Genomic DNA, 19,524 nt, shown 5'->3' on the forward strand with positions numbered 1-19,524 from the left:
CGTGTCAATCAACATGGCAGTACTTTCTGAGCCAATGTGCAGGTACTAGCTGCTAGAGTCTCCAGAACTCTCAGCCCTGCCGTTACATAACGTTGTCCCTTAAGTAAGTTTGCATGGGCTAGCCTGGGAAGCTAATTCTCTCTCCTGACATTATTTCTGCAGGAAAAACAAATGTGCTCTGCCTTTCACTGTACCAGTTCAAGCTGGAGCTTTTAGGAGATGGTAGCCATTTTTGATTTGGAGACCTACCTGGGCCAAACTTTATTCATTGGCTACTTAATTTTTTCTAGTGTTTTATACTACATTGCAAATGTAGGGGTGCTTCATCGGATTTCTTCTTCAACTGTTTTCAGGGCTGCTAGGATCTTAGAAGCTGGTGCCTGGTGGTTCTCACTGCAGGTTTTGCCTCTTCCTTACCACTGCCCCCGAAGTCTGGCTTTCTTTCCAGGTGTGTTGTTGGGAGAATGTTTAAGGAAAGGAGGTTTTGTTACAGGGGTTGTGAGATCAAGTGTAGTCCTGAGGGGGTGTGTGCTGTTGGCAGGAGCACAGCCCTGTCAACCAATCCAGTGCCCCAGACCCGTGGGAGTGGCAAAGTCACCTGCAAGCGAGGCTCAGAGGGATGGCAGACCTCTGGTCCATGCACAGAAAATGTCTGCCAAAGCTTTCTCCCTAGAGAAGTTTATGGCCTGAAGACTGCTCCCCTACAGAGATGGCGCCTACTGAGATTAGCCAAGCCTGCGTTCTCATTCAGCTCCATACCATAGGCTCCAGCCCTTTGATCAGCTGTATGCAGTAGTCCTGATCCCTGTTCAACTGTATATGATAAACACACTAAGCTTCCAGGGTGCTTCCAGGGCTCCCCATGAGAGAGCCCGGATGGCCCGACCTCAGCTGTTCTGTGTCCATATGTCTATCTGTCCTTTCTTTATTCTTCTGCCGCTCCAATTAGGTCAGTCCATGGAGCTGTGCAGAGCGCGGCAGAAATTTACTCAGTGACCCAACACATCACAGATTTGTAGAGGTCAGGTCCCAGGCCTGTAATCCTGCAGCCTCAGAATCGCCTAGACATCTAGGTCTGATGAGAGCTGGGCGCTAGTCTTGTTGAGTTGTATGAGTCTGGGAAAGTTACATCCCAGGGATCAACACGTAGGCTGAGATGGTTTCTCCATGTCTGTCACATGAACTGAAAGACTCACCTCATGTTAGGGGGCAGACTTCAGCCTGTTTGCTAAGAGACCTCTAGGTCAAGGAAGAGGCAGAACATTCCTGCCTCTACTAGATTTATCATGTAGGTTGTGCAGCCGCTTCCCACTAACTGGAGGTTTGTGAGAGATAACCTTGATTAGTTAGACTTGAAGCAGTGAGCTTTGACCTTTTCTGGATTAGGAACACGAGTGATTTAGATAGAATTCTGCACTCCATGATACCTACCAAAGCTCCTCTGGCCTACATACCAAACCTACGTGCAGCAGACTCTGATGACTTTCTGTGCATGTGCACCTCTGTGCCCCATGTCATTTCTTAGTCTCGCCCTGACACCTGCAGCTCTCTGATTAGGTTAGGCTGTCTGGCCAGCAAGCCCACAGATGTACCTGCCTGCCTCCCCAGCGCTGGGATCACGAGGATGCATCACCATGCCTGGCCTTTTGGATGGATTGTAGGGCTCTGAACTGAGGCCCTCACATTTGCACAGCAAACATTTTACAGTCGAGCCATCTCCAAAGCTCAGGGTCTCATGATTTTCCTCGGAGAGAGCAGACAGCTCTAGATCAAAGGTGTCATGACCTCTCTTTGGTTCTTTGAGCAACTATAGTTCTCTCTTGCGTAGAGTCAAGACATTCAAGACTGAGAGATCAAGAAATAACCTCTTTTCTCTGGTGTTAGTAGGTTAAGCTCAGAGACTTTCAGCTAAGTCCTCTAACAGATGCAGGAGGATCAATTACCAGTTACCCGACCTGCTCAGTCCTCAGGGAAGTCCCCAGATTTCCTAGATTTCTTGAGAGAGCTGGCTTCTGTTCCTAGATAAATTGCTCGGCCCACCAGGGCTTCAGCTTTCTGAAGAGTCCACTCAACTCTTCTTTGCCTTGCCGCCCCCCATCTCCACCCCACACTGGTGTCCCAGCATCTGTGGTTTCGTGACTTCTATCTGTGTAGAGAGGTCGCTCAGAGAGGAATTTCTAGAGCATTTGTACATTTGTATCAGAGGCATTTGATTTCCCAGAAGCCTTCAGGAGGAGGGCAGGAAAACCACATTTTGGCCTCTTTTTCTGCTTTGAGAAGAAACTCACCAAGAGCCACTCATAGTGCAGCTGTCAGCGGGGTTCACACCCCACACTCTTCTAAATGAAAAACTTCCATGGAGAAAACCAGAAGAGGCAGGTCCTGCCGCAGGGACTCAGCTAAAGAAATAGGAATCCCTTGGATCTTGGGCATGATCCCATTTCCATGACTCACCCCCTCCCTCTTCCAGAAAGCCAAGCACAGGAATTAATTTATGGGTTCTGTCCAGAGGTCTTTAAGTAAACAGTGCTAACAGACCTTTCAGTTATCCAGACAAGCTTGATTTTAGGCCCCTGGGAGGAAACTAATGACTTGTAGCTACTTGGCTATTGTTTTCCGAAAACAATTTGGCTTCCTTTTAGATAACCTCGCAATTCCTTCTTTACAAGTTGGGGTGCTGGGGCCAGGGCAGGGCTAAGCTGGCCAGCTCCAGAGCACAATGCCCTCAGTCAGGCCCCTTTCTTAAGAACTTTAAAGGCACCTGAAAGTTTGTTGAGCAGGCAAGACTCTGTGAATGGAAAGGACCTTTGTGACTCTGCCTATCTCTTGAAATCTCACCCCTGTCCAAGAGCCTATAATAGCAATTAAGCTGCATAGTGTACAAAGAACAAATTTGTGAAGGACTATGTAATGTCATGGCCATTCCACAGATGTAAACATTGAGGCCTGATGACTTGCCTGAAACCACAATATTAGCAAAGGCTGAGGGCAGGATTCTGAGATCTCAGATCTGAGCAGGGAGACTGTCCTGAGCCAGCAGGCTTTGGTCTGTCCCCTGACAATCAAGTCTTCCTGCTGGAATAGAATGTACATTTGGCTGCAGTGGCTATGAAGTTGAAGCACAAGAACCCCCCCCCCCAATCTCCCCTCATTCTCCAGAGCTGGGGTAGGGTTGGGTCTCAGGTTGGGAATTTTTCTCTCAGACAGTCTTTCACAGCCAAGGCTTGACCAAGGATGACCTTAATCTCCTGGCACTTCATCATCCACTTCTCTAAGGGCTAGGATTACATGAGCCACCACATCTGACCCACAGGGAAACCATGTTTGAATCTTCTTTCTGTCACAGATGCATGGGAGCACAGGTGCATGGGAGCACAGGTGCACAGGTGCATGGGAGCACAGGTGCACAGGTGCATGGGAGCACAGGTGCACAGGTGCATGGGAGCACAGGTGCACAGGGGCATGGGAGCACAGGGGCACAGGGGCATGGGAGCACAGGTGCACAGGTGCATGGGAGCACAGGTGCACAGGGGCATGGGAGCACAGGTGCACAGGTGCATGGGAGCACAGGTGCACAGGGGTGCAGGGGCGCAGGTGGTATTCGCAGATGAATAGCTTTGTCCCTTTCTGCTAGAAAAGATCCCCCTACAGTTTCTCTGGAAGTAGACTGAACCTCATTGATCTTTTTTCTTGATTTTGAAAAAGTATAATATAAACAGACTTTAATGTTTTATTGCTGATTTATTTATATGTTATATGTGTGTATATATTATATGTACATACACAAAAGAGAATATTCATGTAGTTCTCACTACATTTTAAATAAGATATATCCCATCCAATAGCCATCCCATAGGTTTGGTGGTTATTAACATTATCCTCATCTTAAAGTGAAAAAGAGGGTCCCATAAATGCTAAGTGGTACAGCCAAAATCTGAGCCCAAGCCAGTACTTTTATTATTTTTGTGTTGCTGAAGTTTGAACCCAGCACCCTGCACATTCTCAGAAGTTGCTCTACTGCTGAGTTAAACGTCTGCTTTCCAGCCAGCAGTCTTGTTGTGTGTGTATGTGGAGATTTGTGCGCACATACATGTACCCATGTGTGTTGAGGCCAGAGATCAATGCCAGGTTGTTCCTGTATCTTACAATTCAGCGAGACTAGCCAGCCTTTATCCCTAGGGTCCTCTTGCCTCTGCCTTCCTAACATTAGGATTACAGGCATGCCATCACACCCAGATTCCTCATGCTGCTGCAGCAAGCAGCTTCCCAGATGCCCCCGAATCCAGCACTTTTCAGTAGATCCCCTGGTGTCTATCGCCACATCTGACAAAGACAATCCTCTTAACTGCAGGTTATTTTCCTCAGCATCCTGCCCATTTCATCGCTAACATTTAGCTGACTGGATGTAAAACTAACCTTTGAAAACCACCGAAAATCTAAACTGTCTAAATGCTCCTCATTCCCTATAATAACTTGTCCCTGAGAGCACAAGTTCAACCTAATGACAGATATGAACACATAACACTTCTATCCTTGAGTTTGGGGTTGAACAGCTGTGGCTAAATTTTCAAGCTGGACGAAGGGCATTGTACCTCCATTTACACTTAAGGGTCTGCCTGCATTTTGGAGTGACTTCTCGGGGGACGTCTGAGTACACAGTATATTTGGCAGAAACTTCTTCAATCTTGTACCTTAAGATTTTTGTCAATAAACTACTATACCAGTTTGCTTTGTATGGCTGTGGTTAAAAAAACCGACCAAAATCAACCTGAAGGGGAAAGGGTTCATTTCACCTCTCGAGTCATAGTTCATCATTGAGAGAAGTTAAGGCAGGAGCCTGGGGGTGCGAACAAACACGGGGGCCGTGGCGAAGTGCTGCTTCCTAGCCTAGTCCCGTGGCTCGCTTAGTCTGCTTTCATATATTAACTCAGGATCACCAACCCAGGGGTGATACCACAGTGGACTTGGGTCCTCCTGTGTCAATCATTAATCAAGAAAATGAGTCCACAGACTTGTCTACAGGCCAATCTGATGGGGGCAACTTCTCAATTGATACCCTCTTCACAGATAACCCTGGCTTATGTCAAGTTTACAAAAGCTAACCTGTACAACTACCAAATACCAGACCTTACACTCAAAGGAGAAGCAAGTCCTCTTTTGTCCTTGTGAGGCAGAGGTTAGGCAAGGTTGCATACCTTGCTAGAGGGAAGGAAGGAAGGAAGGAAGGAAGGAAGGAAGGAAGGAAGGAAGGAAGGAAGGAAGGAAGGAATCTAGGTTGGTATTCAGCTGGAATCTCTAGACCTTGTCTGTATCAGAACCAACATTTAAGATTCTCAATAGTTTAGTTTCAAGGTTTCCTAGACTTGGAGAGAAAATGCCTTTCCAAGATGTTCCAGGCAAAGATCCCACATTTTGGTTGAATGAAATCTCCAGCCCGGACTCTTGGGGGCCTAGTATTTGCCCCCACACTCTGGCTTTAGTGGGAATGACCAGGCTTGCCTGGCATTAGGTTAACAGTGATGATGACTGTGAGGGTGATGGTGGCTGATCCTCTTCCTCTCTTTCTTCTTCTCTGGCTCAGCCCACCACAAAAGTTCTGAAGTCTGGGATCCCAAAGGAACCCCTAAGCCAAAGATTAGGTCTGCATAAGATTTTAACTTTGCCTTTGGGGATTAAAAACTTGACTCGTGATGAGAGAAGAGAACAAAGCATCAAGAACAAAAAAGGCTAAGCTTTGTTTGCTTTCTGCTTCTTGGAACAAAGTGAGGTTTTGTTTGTTTGTTTGTTTGTTTGTTTCATTAGTTAGTTTGGTTTTTGTCACTATCTGGAAAGTAAACGTCCTAAAGGGAATGGCTTAAGCCTGCTGTGTTTGCTTCTCAACCAGCAGAAACGTGTGACCTCAGCTCACTAACCACAGCTCCAATTGCCCATTTACACCCTCCAATTAGGCGCTGGGGACTCATTGCTCTTGCAATTAGCTGCTGACAGAAGTTACTTGCACGTGTTGCCATGTAGGCTGCAAAGGAGGTAGCTGCTAAAACAGCTGCACCGCAGCATCTTGGGAGGGAAACCCAAGGACCCAGAGATTCTCGCTGAGTGAAGAGGACATGGAAAACCTGTCCCTTCAGGTCTCTCCTGGTGTCTAGAGACAAGCGGGGGAGGAAGCAAGTTTTGAGGTGTCAGCTTTAAAAGACTTTGGAGAGCTGGAGAGATGGCTCAGCGGTTTAAGAGCACTGACTGCTCTTCCGAAGGTCCTGAGTTCGTATCCCAGCAACCACATGATGGCTCACAACCATCTGTAATGAGATCTGATGCCCTCTTCTGGAGTGTCTGAAGACAGCTACAATGTACTTACATATAATAAAGAAATAAATCTTTGGGCTGGAGAGAGAAGAAAAAGTGTCTGAAGACAGCTACAGTGTATTTACATATACTAAGTAGATCTTAAATTTTTTTTTCAATCTAAGTGGTGAATATACTGATAACCACTTCCCCTCCCACCCACCCCCAACAAAAATACTTTGGAGGAGGTGGAAATCTCAGACTGTGAGGCACCTTTGTAGTCACCGGAAGCGCAGTGTCTTGCTGGAGGTAGAGTCCACTCTTCTTGCGCTCTGACTTGGGGTGCCCTGCGCCCCCTTCTTACTAGGCCAGACTAATTCATATTTCCTTTGCAGCTGAGGGACAAAGGGATGAACCTGTGCATCAGGCAGAACTTTTCTTCATGTCCTAAATAACCCTGGACAACTTACTCAACTCTGAGTGTAAACTTTATTTACATTAAAATGGGAATAATAACACATTGTTTACCGTGCAGTGCTGTGAATTGAAGTGTTCAACTTTCCACTTTGCTATATAACACAAGAAAGCAACCACTAAAGTGATTTTTCCCTCCCATAATTTAGCAATTTATTGTATATGCAGTTCTGAGTTTATATTAATTGTTTTATAATTAAGAACTCTATTTTGCAATCAGAACACCAGCTCCTTGTGGCCTTTGCTTTTCAGCATTGACCGAGCCCACTGTAGGTGGCCAAAGAGTCTTGGTCAAGGCCATGCTCTTTATGTAGTGCATGAGATTGTTTTTCTCTGAGTTAGAGAGATGGCTCAGGGGTTGAGAGCAATTGCTTGTCTTGCAGGGGATCCTAGTTAGGATCCCAGCGCTCATGATTGTCAGCTCACAATTGCTTGTAACTCCAGATCCAGGGGCTCTGGCACCCTCTTCTGGCCTCTGTGGGAACTGCACTCATGTGCACATAGCCACTCACAAATAAGCACACATTACAAATAATTTGAAAGAAAGTAATCTTAAAACAACGGCACCCCTTAGATGGGACCATCCTTTTTTTTTTTTTTTTTTTTTTTTTGAGACAGGGTTTCTCTGTATAGCCCTGGCTGTCCTGGAACTCACTTTGTAGACCAGGCTGGCCTTGAACNTTCTCTGTATAGCCCTGGCTGTCCTGGAACTCACTTTGTAGACCAGGCTGGCCTTGAACTCAGAAATCCTCCTGCCTCTGCCTCCCGAGTGCTGGGATTAAAGGCGCACGCCACCATGCCCAGCTGGGACCATCCTTTTTTATCTTTTCATTTCAAAGTGAAAACATTGTGAAGTGTGCCCAGCATGCTGCTGAGTAGAGCTTCTTTGCAGTGCCATTTTAAATGTGTGGAGCCCACCCAGAGGCCTCTCTATAAGACTTTTTTAACACTGAATGTGAAGAAGAAGAGAGCACGGCAGAATTTCTGTTTTGTTCCCAGCTCTTGCCCTGAGTTCTTTCTAGGGCATTAGGTATCTGCTCATGATGTCCTTCTCTGGTCTGTGGTGACAGCCGTACTGCATCCCTTTAGAAAAATCACTCCAGACCTACAACACGAATGACATTTTCCTTACTTTTGTTAGAATTCTTGACTTAGTCCCAGAGAGATTCTTGCAAGAAATAAGCCACTCTTCCCAAGTTCTTCCAAAACCTCTTAGTGTGTGTCATCAAAATATTTTCTGCCTAGATGCTGTACTGAGCTTTGTTGTCTAGCTTCCTGGATGCAGCTTCCTGCAGTGTCTCTAGTGGCCCCACCCAATTTCCCTACTGATTAATTCTCTATTCTCCAGATAGGATGGTGGTGGTTTCCTGCTATGCCCTGAACTGTCCAGCCTCACAGGTGTGCCTACATCTAAATATGTCTTCTAGGTTCTCAAAGGAAAATGGCACTCTCTGTGTATCCCTGATGACCTAGCATTACATCACTGGCATTTAGTGTCTCCTTCGGCAGCCCCATGATCTGTGAATTAATATTCCATTAAACCTTCCCCACTTTAAGATCACCCCCAGGTGACACTTCATAGGATCTTAACCTGCTATCTCTGGCGAGAGGTAATAAGGTGTCCCCAAGTGCCTTGTTTTGTGGAGTGGCTATAAAGTAGGGACAAAGTCACAGCATGGAGACAGGAACAGCTGGGGACCCAGGGCTCTATGCTGGCTTCAGGGCTGAACTCTATCCCAGCCATAGTAGGCACAGGAAGAGAGGAAGCAGGCTCTGTGCAGCACCACTCCATGCTGTATTCCGTACTAGCCACTAATCTCAGTCTTCCCATATCTTCCTCAGTTCTCATGGCAACCCGCAGAAGCAGACATTATTACCCCCAGCTTACAGCTGAAGAACCTGAGCTTCATGGAGGATGGCTTGCCCAGTGTAGTTCTCAGCTACAGAGCGGCAGAGCCAGGATTTGAACCCAGATAGATCGGCATAGGATATTCTGATGAAGGAACCAAGATTCCTGCATTTGTTTATATCAAAACCGTTTCCCTTCTCCCGGTCCCATAAAAGAAGCCCTGTATCCTGTCCTCTCCCGCTGGCCCTCAGCTTGTTCACTGATGGAAAACAGTCTGTCTGTGACAAGCTCTGGCTGGGGAGGGCACTGAGTGGACAACTGTGGAACAAGAGGCAGACCTGTGCACTGGCCTGGCACCTGTCACCCACTGTAGTATATGACACCATTAAGGAGTCTAGACTGTCCCTCAGTTTCCCTGGCGGTTGCAAATGATGTCTGAGATTCTCTTCCTCAGCTGGCATAGCTGTGACTCTTAGTCATTGGTTTGTCTGACTTCAGCAACTCCCACCTCCGACATTTGTCCCAGCCCCTCTGGGACCCCGGCTTAATGCTTCAACAGAGGAATTGGTACAAGGTAGAAGAGGAGGTGGACTGAGGTGACGATTTCTGTATTTGCTCTCCTGTGACAAATAATGTTCTAAGATCTCTCCCTGGTTCAGCTATTCTAGGGACATCCATAGACTTCTTCAGGTTGCCCAAGAAGGTGAATGTTATCATTGGCTAAAACTTGCTGAGCAACTGAGTCACCACCACCCTGTTACTCCATGTCCTTGACCCTCTGTTTCCTCAGGCATTGCGGAATGTGAAATCAGAAACTGGAATAAAATAACCCACGTGTGTGAAGCCCCGAGCCCAGTGTCCAGGCACACACAAAATGCTGTTTTCTGGTTAGAGGAGAAAGCGAGAGGAAGGGGATGGAGAACACTCTGGTTGGTGGGGGATGCGGCTCCACATTTGGAACCCCAAGTTAAGGGGGTTTGGCCATTCAGGTAAAACCTTGTGCCCAATCTGGGTGCCTAAAGGCTGTGGCTTGGGAGAATTACCTTTTCCTGGGCTCCCTGAGGGTCTGCTGTGTGGACAGACAACTTCTTTTCTGGTGACAGGAAAAGGACTGGGAAGAGGGGTTTTCCTCGGGGTGCTTCAGGAAGGCAGAATTCTGTAGCCTTAGCGGCTGAGGGATGGGCAGAAAAAACCCAGGAAGACTGTGCCTGAGCCAGCTGAGTCAGCTAGCAAGTGCATGGACTGCCTGATTTGATTCGATTGGATTGCGGATTGCCAAAATAAGGACAGCCACTGGGATAGGGACAGCGGGACAGGGACAGTGACAGCGGAGGGCAGCAGGGTGGGGGTGGGGTGTCTTTCTCGACTGGTGAGGAAAGGGAGGGGAGAAGACTTTTTAAATGAGTGCAAAATTCAACGCACAAAGAGAGGGGAGGGAGGGACCCAGAGGGGGAAAGGGGTGGAGAAAAGAAAGAGGAGGAAGAAGTGGGAGGAGGGAGGGCGATGGGATACCGGTTAAAAAGAGGGTGGGCGGGAGCAACTAACAGGCTCAAGAGCAAATAACAGTGGGCAGTTGAACAGCAGCCAGAGCCTGAAGAAGCCAACTCCAGGGAGGAGGAAAGGAAGCAGGTAAGGGTGGACTTGAACTTTAAAAGCTACAACTACACATCAGTGGGAAGCAGCTCAGACAGAGACTTGCCTCTTCAGAGGCTGAGCGAGAAGCAGACCTCCCTCTGGACCTATGAGGGGACTCCCTACCCCTCTCTATTCCTGCCATAGCGAGGCTTGGCTAAATTAAGTACGGAGGTTTAGTGGTGCTCTACAGGAGCTGTAGAAACAGGACTGGGGTTGATTGACAATCTGCCCCCGTGCAAACGCAGTGCTCTGGGGGCATCTTAAGAAGTGGGTCACCAGTCCATTTCTAGGAACTTTTGTTTAGTGGGAATTGGGCCTTTCAAAAACAAAACACCAACAGTGTTTTCTGATGTTTTCTCTAGGCATGAAATCTCTTTTGAAATGCTTTCCACAGCATCTAGGAGAATGCCTTGAGTTTTTGAAATTTTTTTTTCTTCATAAGGCATGTTGGACAGTTTAAAAATATTCTCTGCTTAGCTTCCTGCTGCACCTCATGTCCCCACTGTGCAGTGGCCATACACAAGAATCCCAGCTACCCTTGAGGTCAGGTAAAGAGGCTAATGAGAGCTAGAGAGGTAACCAGAGGGAGGAGGCCTGCAGGGCTCCATCCTACCTGACAGCAGTGTGAGGCAGAGGCTGCTGTGAGCTCCTTGCCTCTCTTCTGATCATATGGCAAGAGAACCCAGACTTGGGGATAGGAAACCTGGGGCTGGTCCCTTGGGTAGCTATGTGACCTTGGGCGTGACACTTCCTCCTCTGGTTCTCATTGTTCTCCCATGAAACATTGGAAGTAGAAGGACCTTCTCTGGTCCAATTTGCAGTGACACCATGCAAAACTGTGATTCCGTAGGCCCCAGTGCAGTTCAGAACCACTTAAAAAGCAACACTTGACACAATGGCTTAAGTTTACATTCTTAGTTCCCTTGGTTCCTGTGGCCCCTCCCAGTGCCCATCAAGAAGTCACCATCATAGGGACTCCTGGTCACTCCTCAGCTCATCGCTAAGGTGGGTGTTTCATGGTCAAGGTTTAGAGATGGCACGGCCAGGCTGGCCTTAGAGAAGAAAGGGCAGTGGACAGAGAGAGACCTGAAACCGAGAGATGCTCACCAGAGTGGAGACAAGACCCTGGTGTGCAGGAAGCGTCTTGGCCTCACCCTGAAGCTAGCCGGCATACCAGCCTGACTTTCACAGTAGCAGGTTAAGTAGGTTCCAACTTCTTCGATACCCTTTGTCCCCAGAGGCACAGCCCAGCCCAGAGCCTAATTCACTGCTCTAGGGACATTACTGGACTTCCTACCTTCCCGTCAGGTCTCCACCCTCACCCCTGGGGCAGCAGAGCTGTTTGGAGCTTGTAACCCATAGCTGGCCCTCCAGGCCCTTTCCTCACTCAGCAGCTGCCAGCGAGGAATCCGGAGTGCAGAGTGGAAACCCCAAGAGGGATGTTTTCTAAGTCCCGTCTTTCCTACTCCTGTGATGCTTACAGTTCCTTGGTACTCACCAAGTCAGGTTGCTCTGCTTTGCCACTGTCTTGGAATTCCTGTGGTGCCTGCCTGGCCTCCTGACACTGGTCTCTGTTCTTATTTCTTAGCTGCCTCACTCCTATGCCCCCTCATACCTAAAGTCCTGGTTTAAAGTCTTAGGTCATTAAAACTGGAAGAACTCTCGAAGTGGTTAGTCAAACATAACTTGCCGGGGAAGCACCCTGCTCTGCCCCTTATTCTTTGCTATGCTTCTTTCCTCTTTCCCTGATGCTTGCATTTAAGCATCTCTGCAGTCCTGAGCTTTGGCAGACACCGCCCGCCTGCCCGCCTGTCTGCCTGCCCCTCCTCTCCTCCCCTGGCTGGTTAGAAGTTACAGACAAGAGATGGTCACAGACTCCAGCAGTCACAGAGGCTACCACAGTGCCACCTGGTCTCTCGGGTACTGGCTGAACACATCTCTTGGGGATTGCCAGTTAAAGTGGGACAGGTGAGCTGCCTGTCTGTCACTCAGGACAGAAGTGGGAGACCTGCAATGCCCTGAGCCAGGGGATCTGATGTCACTGAGGTCAAGTTCTCTGCCTCCCAGGGAAGGACTGTTCCACAGGGGATTTCAGCAGCTTTCTGTATGAATGAGTGTCCATAGGCCTGGCTCTGGGCTCAAGGCTTGACTGAGCTAGCCAGAGAGGGGTGATGTTCTTTTTCCTAGAAGGCCTGGAGGTTTTTGTAAGAAAAGCAGACTTCCTTCCTATTGTGAGAAGAGGTTTACGTGTGAATGACAACCTAATACCACTTTCTGAATCAGTTGTTTTCTGACATATTAGCAAATAACTGGCAAGAAAAGATCCAGCAATTCATTCACTTTGAGGATTTAGAATCAGAGGGATTGAAATTGCAGAGAGATAAGACAGTGTCCCAGACATAGGGCGAAAGGACGAAGCTGGGTATGGGTTTGTAAATTAACTATGTGACTTGAGGCTAATTACTTAACGTCTCTGATCCACAGCTACAGGGAGAGAAAGCCTTGTGTAAGGCTTAGTCAGCATCACATAAAGCCCGTTTCCTGTTGCACATTGAACCCTGGGGTCCGGGTACATGAGTGCAGGTGCCCAACTGCTGAGCTACACCCCAGCCTGGGGTCTTAAATGGCTATCACAACCAACGACAGAGCAGTAAGGCCAAATCCAGCAGACCTGCTCCTCAGTCCCAGATTCTTTGAATTATATTTCATTTGATACAATAAGCCATTTCTCAATGAAGGCCAGCCATGGCATCCCATTCTTAGAAGGTACTGCTTGCTTTCATGATTTATAGATAGATTCTTCCCCCTATGACTATTCATGCCAACCCCTAAGCCAAGGGTTAGAAAGTATGATTTGTCTTTTAACTTTGCCACTCATCTGCCAAACCTCTCACAGCTGGGCAAGTTCCAGGCTCTCCAGATGCACCAACTTGGGAACCTCAGGCCTTGGCAAGCATTCCACCCAACTGCTTTTGTTATTTCAACGTTCTATGGTTCAGGGAAAGAAATGTATCTGTCTAAAGCCATAGAAAAATAGCCAGAGCTGGAAAAAGCCTCCTTCAGGAGATGGTAACACTGGGTTGTCCTTAAAAGGCTTCCAGAATCCCGTGCCAACCTGAAAAGTTCTTGGTTCAGAACTTCAGGACAAGGCTGAAGTGGCCAACCAAGATGTCTCTGGTCTCCAGCTTACAGGAGATAAGTTCCCCTTTCTCTCTCCAGTAGACCTAGCATGCTTGAATGCAAAGCCTTTAGCTATGAACACATTCAAAGGGCTGTAGTTCCTCAATCTCACAGCGCATGCCCTAGTGTTCAAGGATCTGTGAGGCAGGCTGGGCCTGCCTTAGGAGCAAGAGGAACCTGATGTTAGCAGGCCTCAGCCTTCTTCAGTTTTGCTCCGAGTGTCTTGATGACCAGTGACGCATCCATCTGTCTTACAGATACGTGAGTGTCCTTCTAACCTCTCATGTTTTCCTCACCTCTGTCAGTTGCCTTCTGGTTGGTACCTAGTGCCAAGAGAAACTTGCCGTGCCACTAGCCTGTTTCTTGTATCTCCAAGTTCACTGAGACTGGGTGTAATTGGGTAATTGGGTCATGGTTGAGGGGTTTTACTGGGGCCTCCAATGTGCCAAGTAGTGTTCTAGATGCTTCCACATATTCATAAGTCTGTTAGTACCTGTGATTAAGCATCCCCACTTGTTTTTGATCTAGAAACTGAGATCACTTGACTAGAGAGCAATGAAATCAGAGTCCTGACCCTGCTAATTCTCAGAAACCATGAGTCCATCATCTGACTATGACTGTTCTTATTGTTCTTGTCGTGATATGCTAAGATGCCGGAACCTGCTGTTTGGCTAGCTAGAAGCCATCAGTAGACACCGCCACAGCCAAGATCACTTACTGGCTTATAAAGGAAATAACTTTCTATATGTGAATCCTGGCCAAATGGTGGCAGATGCTGAAGAGTCTGGGGGTCCTGACCACTGTAGGCTGAGGCCCCCTGAGGCAGTGACTAATGCCAGGAATAGCTTAAGTAAGAGCTGGTCTGCCAACAACACAAAAGGCAACAGAAGAAACCCCCAGCTTCTTGTGGAACTGGATAAAACGAGCAAAGTTCCATTCGTGGGTTGAGACTGGCATTCTGGACACAGGTTCATCATCTTTGCCAGTTGTGGGAGCTTTGCTGAGTCCCTTGCATAGAGACATAAGGGGAGCGTGGGCTTTGGAATCGGACTGATAAGACTCAGGTCTGTTTGCAGCATTGTCTAATCATGGGACTTTGGACCAGTTACCAAACCCTTGGACCTCCATTTTCTTTTCTATGAAATGGAACAATATAACTTCCACAAGATAGTCAATAGATGGGTTTTAAATCATGGTTTGAGAAGACTGCACATGGAAATACAACATGTTCTCAATGGTGCTGTGTGTTCTTATGGTCCCTGTCCTACAGTCATCTTGTGTAAAAATAAGGGTTGAGTCTGAGCGATCCCTGTGTCTTTCAGCTGTAAGGTTCTATGAGTCTATTACAAGACCATAGGAATTTGAGTATCATCATCAGTAGAGTTTTCATTACTAATTGCATAGAAACTAATCAACTCCTGTGGGGTAATTAATAAAGACCTCCTGTTGTTTTGTTGTAAGGTACAATTTCTATACACTACCCGCGTCTAACTTCTTCTTTTAACGTTTCAAGAAGAAAATGATTGTTTTTCCTAACATAATTCTTCCCTCACTCTGTCTGTTCCCTCCACCCTCTTGGCTTCAAAACAACAATGTGCCAGCAGGTGTCTCTGACTCGTCCAATCTGCCCTTGCCAGGATAAAGTAATTAGATTTTTAAAAGAGTCAATTATCTGCCATGGGCTTGAGTGGGAGGAGAGCTGTTTTGCATACAGCACGGCATCCATCTGTCTCTTTCCTCCTCTCTTACCTCCATCTTCCTCCATCTCCTTTATACAGTGATCAAGGCTCAGGGATGTTGGCCCCAGTCGACGTCTAATGCTGAGGAAGTAACTCACTGGGCATGCTCAGCAGTGGCAGCTACTGTCAGGTGCCTGGTCACATACCCTGCGGAATTGAAATCTGAAATGTAAGAATTAAACCAGCTCCCAACATAACAATTGTCCCGTGAGCATCCAGTCACCTCATACGAAAGTGGCCGACTTCTCCTGTGAGGTTTTGCTAAGGAAAGGAAGGACGAGAAATTCACATGAAAATGGAAATGAGCACAGTTGTTAACATGGGGCTTTGTTTCAGGTGCTCCAGGATCAAGTGTGGTTTCAACTTCGACCTCACTCTGAGCTCTAAAAGTGGGTGAGCATGGCTTCTATTTCCTTAGCTTGCTGTGAGGCTCCAATGAAAGTAGTCTGCAGTCTCTGTGCACATTCAGTGCACAGGTACTCAGTGCACAGGCATATCTCTCAATATGTATTAAATCATCATCATCAACAACATTCTGTGTGCGTGTGTGTGTGTGCACATGCTCATGTGTGTAACACTTGGATAAACTAGAAGATGTAGTTGACAGTTTCAAGGATAGTAAAGATGACTGAGACAGCTGAGTACTTAGACTAGCTTTGCATGTAATTCTTCCCCTGTGTCTTCAGGGGAAAACTACTACTAGGCAAGAAGAAATCAGAAAACTGCACACGAGTGACTAAGTCTACAAGAGCCCTGGGACCATGTCCCTCCTGGCTCTTTACAGCCACCTTTACTGTCTGGCATAGCGCAGTGACTCCGTAAACACTTTCTGCACGAAACCGAACTGGCACGATGCTCTGCCTGAGGCATTCTTTGAGGGGGCCCGTCGGGTCCCTTTACAACAGAATTCTCTTAATTGGGAAGCAAGTCAACCCTTCCCATGCTGCATTCCACTGTACGGCGAGCGACACTGCAGCGGGGCCCAGGGGGCTGTTACTATTACTATGAATAGCAGCCTTTATGGAGAAACAGAGATCTATAAGATACTGTCCAGGACATGTGTCAATGTCCAGAATTAGCCTCTGTGGAGTGGGTTTATAATCTAATTTTGACAAACTTAAAGTCTCCCAGTAATCTGATGGGAAGAGGAATGAAGGAATAGTCTGGAGTGACAGTGTCTACTGTAGACATTCGGTCCTGATTAGCCAAGCAGAGGTCTCTCTGATAGGCAGAAAGGAGGTTCCATGTCCTTGGTATCTGTCATGGAGCAGGAGTCCCTACGCCAGCTGTCCAGGAGACTGGCCTTCCTGGCATGCAAAATGACTCCTAAGTGGAGTTAACTTCTTCAGCAGCCGAGAAGGGTCAGCCTCAATTCATTTGGTACTTGGTATTTCGAGTCACGTGAGTGCTATCCTTCATCCGCCGGTATTGTTATGGTGTGGCATGCATCCCACCAGGTGCATGGCACAGCACAGAAGGGAATTCATCCAGGAGACTACAGTGCAAGATAATACCCAGCTGGTGGAGCAAATAGCTCTCACATGTTTGTGAGACCCCCCCAAAGACTTTCCAATACATCCTAAGGCTCAGCTGCTGACTTGAACACCCAGAAGCTGTTCTCAGATACTATGTCAGAAAGTTGGCAACATGTGACCCCCCCCCCAAGAATGTAAGTAAGTTGTTACTCAACAATATAGACAATTTTCAGCTATCCCTTTGGGAGCTGCTTTGTTCATAATATGCACTCTTGAACAGGGGAGATGAGGATGCTGTGATCAGAAGCATGTTGGGGGACACCTGCTCCTACATGCTCCTACGCTGCAGCCATTACTAAAGGAGTGATGGAGATTACAAATTGTGAAGTCCTTAATATCCCAAGTGTCCTTGGAAGGCTACCTTCTCAGGGTCTGCCCTCAGAAGCAAGGCATGTACTGGGCAAAGTAAACTCTGTGGACTGAGACTTGCTTCAGGCTCCGAGGCATAGCCTCTAAAGTTTTCCTTGATCCGACCCTGGCTTCCTAGGCAGACCCTCATTTTGTTTTCTTTGTACCCCAAAGCCATGTCAGTCCTCATCCCCTGAGCTCCTTCCTACAGCTCTCTTTATCTGAAATGTCCTTGTCTCTCCTGCATCTCCTTCACCCACTCCGTGCCCTGATAAATATCATACCTACTTGGGTTGTCTCCTCCAGGAAATCCTCTTACCCACCCACCTGCTCCTCCCCCTCCCTTGTAGTTAAGAACATTGCTAGTTTACTCATTCATATGCCACATCACACTTCATTTCTGGCCCGTCTCTGGATTTATTTGTATCCCTCCGCAGGACACTGTCTCATTAACATAGAGATGTGTTGACCCTTGGGTCTCTGAGTTCTAGCACTGGGCTAGTGTAAGAGACACTCAAAAAATGTTTATGAAGATGGAATGAGTTATGCTTTCCTACATACATTCCCCAGCACTATATATAGCATAGGTTACGTCAAGGGAACATAATAAATATTTGCTTGATTGCATAAAAGCTGACCCTAGACGTTATCAGCAAACAGCAGATTCATGTCTGGAATCACTCATGGCCCAGCACTCATGGGGATTTGTCCAGCTCCAAGTGTAGAGACCTGAGAAGTGATGGGCTCCATGCTTGGAGAGAAGCTGGAAGAAGACTTACGGGCATCGCACCCCATCAGTGGTTCTCAACTGAGAACGACCCCTTTGGGGGGTTACATAGCAGATATCCCTCATATTAGATGATTATATTATGAGTCATAACAGTAGCAAAATCACAGTTATGAAGCAGCAATGAAATAATTTTACGGCCGGGAGACACCACAGCATGAGGAATTAGGAAGGTTGAGAACCACTGCCCTAAACTGATCAGAGACTGAAGCCCTGGGTCTGCTTCTTTAGCTCGCCTTTGTTTCTTTGATCAATTCAGCTCTGTGTTCCGCCCCTGCAGAACAGGCCATAGTAATCTCTGATTAGAGTGGTCATAAGGATTCATCCATCTCCAGCAAAAAAAAAAAAAAAAAAAAAAAAAAACAAAACTGAATGTCTGCAATCCTGAGAAGAAATTCAGTCTTGGATGGAGATAATGTGGCCCTCGCTCACTGAGTTGGCAGGAGATGACAGAGGGGCCCATTCTGAGTGGGGGTTTCCAAAAGGAGATTCGAACCTCCCTAGAACTGCTCTGGGCTGTCATTATTTGTATTTTCTGCCATGACAAAATACCTCACAAAAGTAATTTGTGAAAGGCTTGCTCTGGCTCCTGGCTTAGGGGGAGGTGTGGTTATGGAAGGTGTGGTGGCGAGGAGGTGGGAGTGAGAGTGTCCTAGTTAGTGACTCTGTTGCTGTGATTAAACACTGACCACAAGCATCTTGGGAAGGGGAGCGTTTACTTGGCTCATGCTTCCAAATGATAGTCCATTATCGAGGGAAGCCAAGAAAGGAATCTGGAACGGGAACTGATGCTGAGACCATGGAGAGATACATACCGCTTACTGCCTTGCTCCCCATGGCACCATCAGCCTTCTTTCTTATACAGTCCAGGACCACCTGCCCACATCAATCCTTAGGCAAGAAAACACCCCACAGACGTGCCTGCAGGCCACTCTGATGAAGACTGTTCCTGAACTGGTGTCCCCTTTCCTAAGGAGGCTCTAGTTTGTGTCAAGTTGACAAAAACTAAGCAGTCCAGGGACAGCACAGGACCTGCTGACATTAAGGACAGTCAAGAAGTGGAGAGAGATGGTTGCTGGTGCTCAGCTCCCATCTTCCTCTACCCTTTGCCTTCATCTTAGAGCCTCACCCTATAGGACAGAGACAGACTGAAGACACATCTCCCTTCCTAGATGAAAAATACTTTTATATTATCTATCTATCTATCTATCTATCTATCTATCTATCTATCATCTATCTATCTATCTATCATCTATCTATCTATCATCTATCAATCATCTATCCATCCATTCATCTATGTATCATCATCATCATCCTCCCATTCTCCCTCTCCCCTCTGTGTGTGTGTGTGAGTGTGTGTGTGTGTGTGTGTGTGTGTGTATAGACAAAAGCTAATATTATGTGCCTTCCTCAATCTGTTTCTACCTTATTGAGTCAGTGTTTCTCACTAAACTTAGGGATCCCGCATCAATCTAGACTGGCTGTCTAAGAAGCCATACAGGTGCTTCTGTCTCTACTGACCTAGTGCTGGGATTATAGATGCACACTGCTACCCTTGGCCTTGTTTTTTTTTTAAAAAGATTTATTTATATTATTATTTTTAAAGTGTGGGCCATCTTGTCAGTGGGTGCTGGGGATACAAACCCAGGCCCTCATGCCTGCACAGCACCTCTCCACCAGATCTGTCTCTCCAGC

At 47.1% G+C, this 19,524-nt stretch overlaps 1 protein-coding gene across 2 annotated transcripts in view; it reads left to right on the top strand.

Annotated features, from left to right (window-relative positions):
- Gja5 (gap junction protein alpha 5) overlaps nucleotides 1-19,524 on the top strand; it is a 175,251-nt gene that overhangs the window by 120,390 nt on the left and 35,337 nt on the right. The window contains exon 1 of one of the 2 annotated variants that reach the window (XM_021158350.1): nucleotides 10,151-10,234. The exons of the other annotated variant lie outside the window; for it this stretch is intronic. The gene's annotated coding sequence lies outside the window, so the exon portion shown is untranslated. Of the gene's footprint in view, nucleotides 1-10,150; nucleotides 10,235-19,524 lie in introns of those variants that run through there. 2 annotated transcript variants of the gene reach the window in all.

The sequence above is a fragment of the Mus caroli genome, chromosome 3 (assembly GCF_900094665.2).
Source record: "Mus caroli chromosome 3, CAROLI_EIJ_v1.1, whole genome shotgun sequence".
NCBI classification, from domain to species: Eukaryota; Metazoa; Chordata; class Mammalia; order Rodentia; family Muridae; genus Mus; species Mus caroli.